Genomic DNA, 15160 nt, shown 5'->3' with positions numbered 1-15160 from the left:
TAATACGAATCATCGTACACCGTGTTATATGGTTCAAAGAGAAGGTTAATTTGATGATCTCAGGAAAGAGATAAAGAAAAGAAGTAATGAAAAATTTTAATAAATCAATTTGATGAATTTGAAAATTGAAGTATATTGATTTGGTGAAAAAGTTATTGTGTCTTGAAAATGAATGAACAATAAAAAAAGAAAAAAAAGAAAAAATTCGATAGATTTGAAAATTTTGTTATAAAAAAAAATGGATAGAATGCGAGTAAAACTAGTAAAAAGATTTGTGATATTAGTACGCGTGACATAAAGCTGGTCCAAAGATTTTCAATATAAAAATTTGGAATGTAGACACAATATTCGATGCAATAGTGATATAGGCAAGGAATTAAAAAAATCAATCACGAAACAATTGTAAAACATATTTTGAGAATATGAAAAGAAGAATTTGTTTCGTTTTTGTATTAAAATAGAAAAAAAACTTTGTACTTCACCTAATATATATATATATATATATATAGTTCGCGATAAAACGTACGAAAATAATCGGTAGGTAGGGACAATAGGACTAGCGTCCATCATACAAAAATCAATTACGTTTCCCATTAAATCGGATAATTATTTTGTCGGTTCGCGAACAGTTGCGAATACTACAGTTTGCTAATTTCCTTTTTAACGAGCCAAATGTATATGTGTATATATATATATATATTTAATCGTATTTAATCGCTATACCTTATGGGCTTTATGATCATCGATACAGAGGATCAACTTGACCTGATTACGTGATACCAATTAAAATAGTTATTGAATAAAATACTATTCTAAATAAAAAAAGATAATGCCACCGATTATACGTGATACATTATGCTCAGGGAAAACAATAAAATATTTTTTAAACAAATACTCATCCATAGATTTATAGTTAAGAAAAAGAAGAAAAAAACAAAATATAATACAATTTTACAAAATCTATAATAATAAGAAAATTTCAAGAAGGTAATAATCTCAATTTTATAGCATACAATTAAAATATGAAAAAAAACTATAACATCGAATATATCGTATTATTTAATTTGTTTTCTTCTCGGGTGTTATCGATTAAAAGTGCAACGTCCTACGTATAAAATATCAAACGTAATTTCAGTCAAACTACACGTACGCGTAGTCGATTTGATCCTACAATCATAATCTCAAAATTAACTACCATACATGTATCTGTCCGTAATTTTGCTCCTAAACAGCGTATAATTAAAGGCACAAAACACAAGAGTCGATCAGGACCACAAATAGCCAGTTGGTTCATTAGTATTCGCCAATTACAATCGGCCAAGCCCGGTATCGCTCGTGTATCTCGACGAAACGGACATCGGACGGACGAAGATCAAAGGATTGTTCGTGTCAATTCTCTCCCTCTCCTTCTCCCTCTCCCTCTCCCTCTCTCTCCCTCGTTCTCTCATGGAGAACGGGCATAGAGAGGAGACAGGTTAAAACACGAACAAATTTGCATGGTTCGAATCGCTAGGATCATCGAATAAGTGAAACGAAACGATAGAATCAATGATCGTGGATAGAAAGAAACCAAACATAAAAATAATCGTCCATGGTTCGTTCATTCTTCATACCAAATTCCTCTCCTTTTTTCTCCTTTCACTTCCTTCTTTTTCGATTAGCTCGAAATTTATTCGAAGGGCATTCGAAATTACTACAGTGGTATTTATTTTTTGTTAGATTCATTCGAAGGACACGAAATAGGAAGAAAGTTATCAACCATTCGTTGTGTTGTTGCGTGTATGGTATCGAAATCATTAACCGATAATAAGATACAAAATATATATTACAATAATAAACTCTAGCTTGTTATTATATATATACGTGATGTTTTAAAAAAAACCATTCAATATTTTTATGCTATATATGATACACTGTAAAAATGCGTAATGTGTAAAAGTGCTAAAATTTAAACGTTAAAATCTTATAAATTCTTTTTATTAGAAATATTATTACCGTTGCACAAATGCTCAACGTTCGGTAAGTCATATAAACAAATTTAATAAAATTATTTTGATAGAGGATAACGTGTCAGTATGTAGGTGAATTTCGAGGAAAACGGTGCTCCGAACAAATACACAGTGCTTTTAAACATCAATACACATTTCTTTCGTTTAATTAACAATTATTTTAATACTCTAATGCACTCTACTTATATTAGAATAGTTATTATCCAAGAATTATATATATATATATATATATATATATATATATATAATTTAAAATCGATACGTCGAACTAATCTTGATTTCATTACTTAAATTTACATAACTTTTTAAATTAGTATTGATAGAATAATTGAATATAGTAATAGCAATATATAATAATAAATATTACTAATATTAAAAGTATTAATATATATTATAAATTGAAAATTGTAGTAGCAAGTTTTTTCGTTTCCAACCGTACGAGAATTAGATTCTTGGAATGAAAAACGATGCATTATTATTTTATTTGAAAATTAAATAAAGAAAAGAAATGTTATTTGTATGCGTGTAAACATGTACATACGACATGGGAATTCAAGTTCTGTGGAATTGAATTCGATTTTAGTCGCGTATACAACCTTCTCTCTTTCTCTCTCAGAGGACGTATGGATGTAAGTGCGCACGAATGCACTCGGTTTTGCCGCCCGAATGCCCCAATGACCCGGTTAGTCGATCCCAACTCTCGTAGCCTCGACATCGTGACGCGCGTTCACGGTATCAAGGTAAAACTATCGCAAAGCTTAGCCCACTTCCGTTACATCTTTGCCTTCCTTTTCCTACTCTTACTCCTTTTCTATCTTCCCTTTTTACGGACCACCGCTTCCGTTTTCGACGTTGGCACTATCAATCAGTAATAAATAAAAGTTGCTATACGTGCTGGAAAGAATTATTTCACTTATTCCATTACAAGAAAAAACACTTCACCCCACTAACATGATTTTTTCTTCATACGTGTCACTTTGTAATTCGAAGTATCATTATCATTATTCGAAAATGTGGAGATCTAATACGATGTTACTACGGTTAACAATTAATTGATAAGTACTTCTCGACGGTATTCATTGTAATTTCAATTAAATCGAATATAATTCTCATTAATTGAATGAAACCATAAATATATTAAGAGCTCGAATGAAGATAATGGAAGAGAATGAGAAAAAACAAAAATGTATAACTACAAACTGTACAGTGATTCACAGGAATATTCGTAATAGTCTCCACTGTAAATTTGTAATAATTTATATTTACTCTTAATGCAAACTTTCACAATTTCTATCCGCAGAAACCTATTTGAAGATTATTAAACTTTCATATTGATATCAATTTGATTGCAAAGAAATATTTTATTCTTACAATTAAGAGAAATATAATTTTACATAGTTAAATTATAAACAAAATTGATCTCGCAAAAGTATTCATATCTAAAACGAAATATACAGAAATATAATTATCATTCTTGTATATTTTTTAATTATATGTAAAATTTTAATTTGTCTCTTAATAAGAAAATTGATACCAATGTTACTAATATTTCAGTTATTTATTGTAAATAAATTCACATATACATGCAGCCCTCCTATAACATGGTAGATAGGTTCCTAGAAAATGCCGTGTTGTGTAAAACCGTGTTGTATGAGATCCAAAGCCATGAGCCAAAAACTTTTGTTTTCAGGCCGTGGAGATAAAAAGAAATACTTTCCGCAACACTGTATCTTTAAGACGGCAAGCCTTGCCGCAGCTGTAGGAGTACAAAGCTTTTTTTAAAGGAAACCGTATTATAGAATGCCGTGTTGTAGGAGGGTTCTCGCAATTTATGAATCGTGTTATAGCGAAACCGTGTTATAAGATGCCGTATTATAGAAGTGCTACCTGTATATATAAGAACTAATTAAATACAATGAATAAAGTTATTTAATTATGAAGGAAGAACATATTCGCATGTCATGTTTAAATCTATTGTAATAATAGGTACTTAGAATTGATCCTTTTCTCTCGTTTTCTATTCTAATCTTCCTTTGTTTCGAACACTCATCGTGATAAATTACGAAAGATGTTCAAAGATCCTCGACATCTTAATCCACTTGTCTTTACGTTAAAAGACGACGACGATGATGACGACGACGACTTCCTCATTAAACTCGTCCGAAGATTATTCGAATTCTCGCTCGCCCGAGCGTATTAGGAAGGGAAAATAATTTCGAATTCATTTGGAAGAGAGAACGATTCGTTACGACCTACGAACGTCACGCGTGATTACCAGTTAATTCTAATTATTAGGACATTAAGCATGAAATGTCAGATTATTCCGATTACTTTCAGTTCTAAATCGGACATTTCATACTCTTAATTGTCTAATCTATTTACCTTAGTAAATCGTGAAGGAGTCGTGTCATTTTGATTACCCAATCGAATTCTAGTCATTTTCTTAACGACTTGAAACATAGAAAAGAAAAAAGGGAAAGGAGAATAAGAGACACACACACACACAACTCATCTCTTTTTCCGTGTAAATCTTATCGTTTAAATGTATCTTTAGACTCTGAGATATCGAATTACTTTACTAACTCAAGATGATTATTCTCTTTAATTTGAGAACTCTAATCCTTTCTCCTACAAGGTGAAAGTAGTGAAAGTGTAATACGTATGAAGATATATCTTGTCGTGAGATTATCGAAAGAATCGAATGTTGTTCTTCTCGGGAGATCGATTAAATAGAGAAAAGAAAAAACAAGATAATAATAATTATTATTATTATTATTTTCTTATCGTCTTTTTTTTAAACTTTCGCTGATATGATCCTTATTGTTCTTTGAATAAAATTCATTTATTTATGGAAGCTTATCTTTTTATATTTACAACGTAATCGAATAAACATATATTCGTTTTTATTTCGGTTTGTTTCGTTAATATGACGACATTTAAAAATATTTATCGTCCATTTACTTATCTCGGATGATGCATGATGATAATTTATTTATAAAGAGGATTTTTTTTCAAACCTAGTTACAAAAAAACAAATATATCGTTGAGAAGGATAATAAATACAGTGACATTAATTTCGAAAAATTCATTGCAAGGTGAATTAATGAAATCACTCGTAATGGGGAAAAAATTATTTCCATTTCGAAGAACATCTATAATCCTTTATAAGTTTTTTTTCAACATCGTTAGAAGGCAAATTTTTCATCGAAATTGTAATATTTTCTCTGAAATTAATACATTTGCTTATTTTTTACATAAAAAATTAAATTAGAAACTTTGTAAGTATGAAATGTATTAAAATATTTAAATTGAAAATGTGGTAAGACAAGTTTGTTTGACGATACAAATTGTAAACAATATTTTTTTCATTGAAAGGAAAGCTACAACAATCGATGTTTCTTTTAATATTCGAAACAATAGACCTTTCACAAACAAACAAAAAACACTCAAATGTATACGCTCGACCATAATCGTTACTCTAATTTCGAGAAGAAGAAAAAATATCAAACAATGCTACACGATGTAAATGCAAAACAATGCAACATTTCCAATTTCGTATTAATTATTTTTCGTTTCGACAAGAAAATGATCAAAATTATTTTCTGTTGATCAAATAATTGTATTGTTTCATTCTTTTTAATCGTGACGTTGACGAGTGGTCGAATTATAATAAAAAAGGGAAAAGAAAGAAAAGAAAAGAAAATATAATGAAATAGAAAATAATTTTTCCTCGAGAGGACATTAAGTTAATGAGAAAAATCTTTATCATTATTTATCTAGAATGAGTAAAATCGTAAAAAGCCAAAGTGTGACAGTCTATAAGCTTTTATGTTCTATAAATGAACCGTGTTCCCTCTTCATATGAATTCTTAGAAAAGCAGCCGTTCAAGCGATCTCCTTTATTAGGGAAGACGATGATGATAACTGCGGTTTGCAACGGTGATAAGTTATCGTTTAAAAAAAAAAAAAGAAGAAAAAATAGTATTCATTTTTAATAGCGATACCGTTTAAACGCGGGTCGAGCAAATGAAATATATTCATTTCATACTAGTTAATAATTGGAAATATATTATTACTCGCTTTATATATTATCTCATTTTTCCGTTTGCATATTTTGAAAAGAAAAAAAGAAACGGATAATATTTTTATTTCCTATGTTGTATATCTCATCGTACGACGATAAAATTATGAATAATTATTACTTCGAAATACTATTTTTATTTCATGTTATTTAATTGTTTTCTTTTTTTCTTTTTGTACAATTTTGTACAATTATACTTTTTGTACAATTATAAATTTTCTATTACTTACTTCAATAAAGAAAATCATTTTCTTCGTGAAAGATGATCGAAATATAAATTTTTTCCCTTGAAGAGATCGGTTCGCGCCTACACTTTAGCTTAGCTCGTAGCTTAAATGGAACAGCCACTTAAGCGATAGAAGAAGACGCGAAAAACCGCTTTTAGATTTACAGGAAGCACCATTGACGTCGGCTGCGATGTAACAGGAACAATGAATCGTTTCTTAGCTTTTACGAGACTTCGATTAAAAAAGAAAAAAGTTAGAAAAATTTAGAAATTATTTATATATATATTTAAATAATGCATATCCTATGAAATGGAACGCCTCGTCGATGAACACTTTAAAAAAAAATATATATATATATATATGATTTTATTATATATCAATGATCTTATTAAAATTCTTAAGAGAAATTTTTAAAAGAAGAAGAAAAAGAACATGGGCTAATAAAGAAAAGAAAGTTATAATAATCCAATGTTAATACATTAATATTAATAATATTACTAATAATAATAATAATAATAATAATAATACTAATAACGATATGATGATGATAACGATCATCATGTATGGGAAGAAGTGGAGTATAACGTAACACGCATGTTAACAGAATTTATTTAACAATTAATCTCTATAACGGTTGTTAAGTAAATTTCACGAAAATCATATGTGAAATAATTGTAATAATACAAGTGAGTTAGTCTTGTTATTCTTGTTTTGTTTAAATATATCAGAACCAAGAGAGAATCGTATCTCTATATTAATATGTTCAATTAAAATTTGACGATATTTTGAGGTAAAATTTAATCAAATGAAAGAGATATATACTGCCGATAAATAATTGCTATGTATATATATATAATAATTTGTTGAATAGAAGAAAATGATTTCTTTTTTTCTGATCATTTGCAATCATCGGAATAGGAAATTTTTCAATCGAATCGATATCAACGTTGAGCTTTTGGCTCATTCATACGAGATAGCACGAGATTCGATTCATTTTGCGTGTACGGTAACTTGGCAACGCTCGCCCACGCGTATACCAGCATCCATAAGCACTATACTATCTTGAAGTGACGATATTTGCGAATGAGAATGATACGTCGTACGTCGCGTTCTTGAATAAACGTTTCAACGATTATTACGATTCGTCGGGAACATAGTATAGTAACAGGTGTACTTAACCTATTTGCATCGATAAACGTCTCGATGATGTGCCTAGCTGTTTTAACCCTGGCCTTAATCAGGAGAATCGCGCCGTTAATATTAGACCCAACCAAGTTTTTTTTTTTTCCAGGGTGAGATAGTTCTCGGAATTTACCGTGATAACGCAAAAGTGTTAATTAATTTCCTGATACAAACCAATATAAAAGAAAAAAAGGGGAAGAGAGAGAGCGAGAGAGAGAACAAATTTTTCTTCTATAGATACGACATAGATAAGTGTTATCTATTGTGAAGTATATTTATTTTTATAATACTATCTAATAGTTCCATTTAAATCGATAAAAAAATAATGACGTTATTTATTCGCGAAAGATTATTTCATAGGATAAAGTGTAATAAGATAATTAAATAGTATTGAGGAAGTAAAAAAAAATCGTTATTCTAAATCAAAGGAGATCTGGTTAAATGGGGGAGAGGGGGAAAAAGTGTTTGTATGCGTGTGTTTGTGTGTGAAACAAGCGTGTACCTGCCGTCTACGCGTTGCATCGAATTTAATTCGTCCATTATTATATAGTAAATTTATTAGTCTAAAAAGCTTTTATATTCGTACGTAAATTCTAGTTTGCAACGACGATCATTTATCATCGGCGTTAATTAAGTTAAAGTGCGCATTGTTAAATTCGATGGAACTGTGCCAAGTATTTCTACCTAACGACCGAGACTGATCGATTCCCGGTAGAAGAGGTCAATGACTTCTTTAACTATACGATCAGTTAACAAACAATGTCATTTATCGGAAAGAAGATAATCTTTAAAAGAAAAGTCGTTCATCATTAACGTATTATTAATAATTAACGCGATATTACGTATGAAACTTAATAACGATTTTCAATCTACGCAAATCTGATTTATTTATTGAAACGATTATATTAGATTAATTCTTTGAAACAAGGAATAAATCATATTATTATCGTTTAAGCTTTCTTCGATCTCTATCAAATTGAAATATAACCGAATAAAAATTGAACGATGAATATTTCTTTTTTTGCCATAGAAATGAATAATAGAAAAAATATTAATCGAAATTCCGTTTTAAAACCTCAAACGCGTGCTCGAAAATTCGACGAAAAACGAATTGTGCACGAGGAGATGATGCGAACTAGAGCAATTGGAAAAGCGTTAGAGAACACATTGAGAAAAATGGGGAGGAGGGGTAAGGTCATATCGATCCTCTCGAATTCGGGACTTGAAACTTGAATCATGAGCGAGATCGATGATTCTCGTTCGATCACTAACTACATATTCTATCTCTCTCTCTTTCTCTCTCTCTCTTTCTCTCTCTCTCTCCCTCTCTCCCTCTCTCTTTCAACCAAAGCTTCGTCCTTTCTCAGCGAATAGAAATGATCATATGATACGGCATTAATTGTCGGTTTAAAATTACTTTAAAATAGATTCACCGCTAATCGTTGAATCATCAAGAGAACGGAACGTGTTGCTTTTGCGTGTATTTTGGTGGTTTTGACTTCTCGAAATTGACCCGTATTTCGAAAAAAATTTGTCTATCCTTACAAAATAACCGATTTCAACGCGATAACATTAACTTACAATTTCCGTTTTAACTTTTTTGTCCTTTCGTTTTTCTTTTCTATGCTTCGAAATTTTTACATCAAAGATATTTAACTTGCATCGATTCTATATTGCAGCGAATGTAAATTTTGAAACAAAGCTGACGCGTGAAATTTCCGTGGCGCATCAACGAATTGTATATAAAGGAAGAAAGTGCTGTCAAAGTATGCACAGTACAAACATAATCTTCGAAATTATTATCAAAGGTTTTGTCGACTAGGGTCATCGTAAAAAGCTATTTTCATAGTCAGCTTAGGGTTACCGGATGCGTTTCATGCTAATTTGACTTCGTCGCTTTAAACTAAAGTATCGATACCGTCGCGACAAGTTCGTTCAAGTGAATCTACGTAAAAAAGAAAAAAAGAGTAATTATACTTTGCCAAATTTTCTTTTTTTTTTTTCACGTAAATTTATTTTCACTTTTCTTTATTTACATTCGGGACTACAACGAAAATTTATTAATAACTTTCAAGAAACATTTGATATAATAATCTCTCACAAATGCAACATAAGCGTAGACTTTACAACGGGGGATTCTCTGTGGAATAATTCAAAGGTTAAGAGTAAAAAAAAAAGAACCCCGTACACCCTTTTATCTCAATCCTATTGTACTTGAACGAAAGGAGGGACTGACTAAATAACTAAAAAAAAAAATTTAACGACTCGAAAGAAAAAGAGTTTATTATTCGGGAAAAAAGGGATGGTGAAAAAGAGTAGAAGAGACGTATTTATTTTACTACCATTTGGTTGATCTCACAGTACTCAACTTTAGCAAGTAGAAGGAAGAAGTGCAGTAGAGAGAAAAATAAAGAGTAAAAGAGTCCTGAACTCTTGGTTATCACCGAAAGGGGTAAAAACTCGATACACGATGCAGGAAACGTATAGAAGCGTTTCTAGGCCGAAAGAGAGTAGCTTGAAGAAAGGGTGAGAAAAGAGGAGAATGAAAATGAGGATGAGTCTGAGGCTGAGTCTGAGGTTGAGGCTGAAGCTGAGGTAGAGGAAAAGAGAGTGGTGTAGGAGGGAAGGATGGGAGGGGAGAAGGGACGAGAGAGTCAGAAGCAGTCAAGACCTCTTTTGAACATACGGTAGCCGACTCGAACGTAGAACACGACGCATCGTCGTGTAGTACGCGTTCGGTTCAACGTGTTACTCCACTTGCCAAGAGCCATAAGAGAGAGAGAGAGAGAGAGAGAGAAAGAGAGAGAAAGAGAAGATGGGTAGACTGATGGAGAAAAAGAAGAGTGAGAGTATCGAACGCTACCGCATGAATAAATCCCTTTGAAGTACGTGTTGGTCGACCGACTCTCCGAAAACTCTCTCTCACTCTCTTTCTCTCTGATTCTCTCTCTTGGACCATGAGGCAACGATACACCCTTTTCTCTTTCCACGGTTCCACGACTTCAAAACAAGAAGATAACGCAACTTCGCCTTATGCACGCAACATTGTACGCAAGTTACCACAATTCAACGACACTTGAGTCTCTTCGGGACTTTTTTAACCAATAAGAGCACGCACACGTCTCTCTTTCTTTTTCTTTTTTATTTTATTTCTCTCATTTTATATTCTTTATCCGTTTGTTACAATTTCTCTTTTTTCTTTATTTTTTTTTTTTTTAAGGGAATCAAAGAAAAAATTTTAATGGGTGGAACGAAGCGTGCTTGATGATAAGTGTCATAATAAGAAAATAAATTCGTTGATTTCATGTTTGTTTATTACCTTCTTCTTCTTCTTCTTATTCTTCAAATTGTTTTTTTTTTGTTTGCTTCTTTACTCACTATAATGGCAATTAGGACAATGATACCTAATAGTAAGTCAAGAAAATTGAAAAGTAAATTCAATTTATGATTTATTTTATAATATAACGTGTCTTCTTTTTATCTTCCCTTTTTTTTCAAGTACGAGTCACTTCTCTACGAATACCTCACACTTATCCAATATTATCAAAGGGGTCGCGTCTTTTTACCGCCTCTGGCTGGAGTCAACAGCACACGGTTTTTGTTTTCCACGAACGTGTCACCCTTCCATTTTATTAACCGTGCCAACGTTGCTTGCCTTTGGTAATTTGACGTGTACTAGTAATCCAACGTAACCCGTTGAGTGATTTATTTTATAATATAAATAATTGTAATATAAAATAAAATAGAACTTTATAATTTGCATTAATCCACAAGTAATAATTTACCGAGTATATATACCGAGTGTCCCAAAATATAAACAACTAAACTGCGTAAACTTTAATTAACATCTAAAAATAATATGTAATAAATAATAGCTAAGAAAAGTTATTAAAAATAATATATATAATATATATGTGGAAGACCGAATATTTAGGTCTATTCTAATACATCAATACTTCCAAAATACAGTAAGTTACCACGTGTGAATCTTGACATAGTCCAATTCCATTCTTTCACACACTTTATTATGTATATATATATATAATATGATGCTACAAATCAACGTAAATACATATATATGTATTTACTACGCATAACTTGGTCTTACTATAAATGTAGTTTACAAGACTACAGTTTGTCGATTTTAACATTTAAGCTCGCAGCAAGATCGTTCAAGTATCGTCAAAGCGATCCCTCTTTATATTTTCGAAGAGCTATCGAAGGGAGGCCTGTCGACGACTAGACTTCCAAACTTTAAACATCGATCTCCTTCCTCTTTCTGTCTGCCCTCTCACTATCTCCCTTTTCCTCTGTCTCTCTTTCTCTAACTAACTCACTCACTCACTCATTCTTATAAATTCTCTCTCCCTTACTTTCTCATTTTCTCTTTCCCTCTCTTTCTCTCTTACTCTTTCTCTCTCTGTCTCCTATACTCTTCTGGGCTTCCGAAGGGACGCTTTCGGTGTAACGAGCAAACGCTTAAAATTCGGCTCGTTCACGTCGAACGATAACGGTTAATCGTGAAAGCAACTCGCTTCCGTCTCCTTCAAGAGGAAACAAGCGCTCGATACTCTCAGGAGGACTTATCGTCTCTTCAGAAACGATCCTCTGTTGAAATTCTCTCTCTCCCTCTCTCTTTCCCTCTCTCTCTCTCTTTGTATCTGTTCTTCTCTCTCTTTCTCTCTCTCTCTCTCTCTCTCTCTCTCTCTCTCTCTCTCTCTCTCTCTATCTGTCCTTCTTCCTCTCGCAATCTCGATATCTCTTTCATCTGTTCACTCTCATCTCTATTCATCATTTGTAATTCCATAATTAATCCAACTAGCGTTCCCGTACTTGAATTATGATTATTATTAATATTGTTAATATTATTATTAATATTATTAGTTCTTTATCATTAAAATGAACTTTTATTCGTTAATCTTTGCCTTATCTTTTTGTTTTTTTCTTTTTTACAAAATCCATATGTTTCGTTTTGAACTTACATGCAATTACATAAAGAAAAGTTCTTAAACAGTTACCTTATTTTTTCGTTTTCTTCCTATTACTTTCTCTCATCTTTATTCATGCAACTTTATCGTTTTATCTACATCATAAAAGAGAAATATATTAGAATAAATCGAAACGTTAGAAGAAATTTCTTGTCGATTTAATATATAGACTTTGACATAGCTATACTTGCTGACTTTATTATTCGAATAAATTTCACGGCTTTTTTTTATTCTTTCTCAACTCGATAACGTTTTAACACGGATTACTACATATACGTATGTAATAATTTATGTGAAAAGACATTGAAATGACCGTTTAAGAAAAATATCCATCCATTTTCTTTTCTTTTTTTTCTTTTTTCTTTTTACCTTTATCTGACTTTTGTATTATTCCATGTAAAAAGTATGAATCAAAGTTAAAGGAATGATCGTGCCAAGGTGACATTATCAAATTCGCTAAAGGGTTGGCCAAGCGTTTGGCAGCATTTGCTGAGCCGAAGGACCCTATGTGTATACCATGTATGAATGTGTGTATGTGCGTGTGTGCGTGTGTGTATGCCTTTAGCATCGGCCGATAATTCGTGCGACGAGGACAATGATTTACGCTTTAGCGGCCGAACAACGGATTCTTGCGACCGCAAAGACCGTAAAGGGTCACGAGCTGGGCGTAGTAAAGCCCTACCGCCCTCTCCTTCTCCTCTCTACTCTCTTTCGACCTGAAGCCCCTCCAGACTACACCCTTTTATCGAGTCTTCCTCTCCCTTTCCCGTTTCCACCTCTTGCTCTTCCACCTCTCACTCTTTCTCTGTCTCTCCTACTCGACGTCCGTGATTATTTATGCCGACTGCTTCTCGTTCGATAATTGAATTCGCATTCGCCAAAGTACATACCAACGAAAAACGCCCTTAATTTGAAAACTTTTTAATACGATTAAATAATAAGGACAATAATAATAATAAAAAAAAAGAAACATCCGTTGCACTAAGGATTAAGTTTTATCAATGTACATATATATATATATGTATATAAATAATTTAATATTATTTAATATTATAATATATAGAATATAAATATGAATACACGACAACAAATTTCTTTAATATCGATCTTTATTTAATACTTTTTTATACTTGCATTTTTCCTTCCTCTTTTGTTTTTTCCTTTTTATTTTTTTTAGTAAAAATAATTCGTATAAAAGAATATAAAATACAAACAAATATAAAGCGGTTAATGCACAGTGGATGCATCCACCAGTGTTACATGTATGATTGTTTGTTACCACTGATGGTACAAACTTTTTATTCAAATTAATCGTCGGTTTAATGGAGACAAAAAGAAATAGTAATAATAAAATTATCGATCGGAAGGAATGACATACAAACTACGATCCCGTCTCTCACGTTAACGTGTTAAACAACACTTTATCACAAAAGTAAAATATTTGTTTTATTTTATTAGATATATCATGAACTTATATATCATTTTCTTATGTCTAACACGTGATTGACCGATAAAGCCTGCTTTTTTTAATGGAAATAAATAGAAGCAAATATCTCTTACAATTAGTATTTATAACAAAAATTGCATTATTTATTTATTTTACATTTTTAAAAGAAAAGAACAAAAAAGAATATATATACATCGTATAATATCAACGATGTATAAAAGTAAGTGATAAAAATCCAATTAAAAATTGTATTTCAAATACTTTTGTGATGTATTGACCTCTAGTAAGGATCATAAAGAATTATGTGTAGAATGACGAAGAAATACATATGAAAAAAAAATATGAGATGTTGCGGGAGAAAATACTTTCCTCACGTTGTGATCCGCAAGTACACGAAGGAAGAAAAAGACTCGATGGATATGCGGTTAAGGAAGAAAAAAAAGTCGGTTAAGAGCCCTGCGCCTTGTCCAAAAGCGCCAACTCGTTTGTCGCAGAAAAGGGATGGAAGTTACGGAAAGGGTGCTCGGGTCGATAGATTCGTGTTGAAGTGTCGCAGATAGTTGGTTAGATAGATAAACTGGTAGAGAGGCAGAAATAGAGAAAGAAAGAAAGAAAGGAAGAAAGAAAGAAGAGAAGGAAGGGTGAGAGAGGGGGGAAGAAAGAACATATATATATATATACTAATAGTATATACCCTTCGGTCTTTTTATTATAGAGATCCGATCGTTCGTGAAGATTGAAAAAATTCATCCGACGTTGAAATGATATTGGGAAGGGAAAAAAAGAAATAAAAAAAAATAACTTTTGCGAGATAGGTAGATATGAAATCGATACTTTTTTTTTCGTAATAGATTAAAAATAGAAAAAGAAACCAAATAGAAAATAAAAAAATACAAATATTAAAGAACTTGATATTAAAACTTTTCGTACTATACAATTACCGACACATTGCTGTTGGCGCTAAAACGTTATTAGTTTTTATTTATGCTAATATAAAAATACATATATGTGTAAGTAATACCTTTGATTCGATTAATTTAACATGTATAAAATACGCGTTGTATATATATATATATCTAATAAAAATAAATAATAATTTTGTCTATCTTGCATCAAACATAATTAATCGAGGATATACGACAGAAAATGTTTACAGAATGGTGGATTTACACAATGAGAGATTATTTAACACATATGTCTACGTCGTACGTTACTTAATGAAAATA

At 31.6% G+C, this 15160-nt stretch overlaps 1 protein-coding gene across 1 annotated transcript in view; it reads left to right on the top strand.

The window, feature by feature from the left end:
• Positions 1–15160, top strand: part of UBL3 (ubiquitin like 3) — a 111722-nt gene that overhangs the window by 86762 nt on the left and 9800 nt on the right. The window lies entirely within an intron of this gene.

Source organism: Polistes dominula, unplaced genomic scaffold (assembly GCF_049000335.1).
Source record: "Polistes dominula isolate Pdom_NZ unplaced genomic scaffold, Pdom_raw_medaka contig_15, whole genome shotgun sequence".
Taxonomy (NCBI): Eukaryota; Metazoa; Arthropoda; class Insecta; order Hymenoptera; family Vespidae; genus Polistes; species Polistes dominula.
This window is presented reverse-complemented; position numbering and strand designations above follow the sequence as displayed.